Genomic DNA, 335 nt, shown 5'->3' on the forward strand with positions numbered 1-335 from the left:
AAGAATTACTTTGAAGTTCGAGTGCAATTTCAGGGACTACTTTAAACCTTAACTCAAAAATCTATTCAATAAAAAGTTTAAGCTACCTATTTTTGTAAATTTGAAGTTTTTAAATTAATATTTAAAAAAAAAAGTCTCGATGAAATGTGTAACTTTGCATTAAAAAAAATCAATTCTGTATAAATATTCAACACAGCATTAGAAATGAAATATCTAATAAGCACAATAAGCAAGCAAATTTTCAAAACCGACCTTAGCTCAGTTGGTAGAGCGGAGGACTGTAGTTTGGGTTGACAGATATCCTTAGGTCGTTGGTTCGAATCCGGCAGGTCGGA

General features: G+C 31.3%; 1 non-coding gene across 1 annotated transcript; it reads left to right on the forward strand.

Moving 5' to 3' along the window:
• Window positions 1–247: 247 nt before the first annotated feature.
• TRNAY-GUA (transfer RNA tyrosine (anticodon GUA)) lies at window positions 248–335 on the forward strand. Its single transcript is given in 2 exon segments — window positions 248–284; window positions 300–335. It is a non-coding gene; the product is annotated as a tRNA-Tyr (tRNA).

Source organism: Arachis duranensis, chromosome 4, assembly GCF_000817695.3.
Source record: "Arachis duranensis cultivar V14167 chromosome 4, aradu.V14167.gnm2.J7QH, whole genome shotgun sequence".
Taxonomy (NCBI): domain Eukaryota; kingdom Viridiplantae; phylum Streptophyta; class Magnoliopsida; order Fabales; family Fabaceae; genus Arachis; species Arachis duranensis.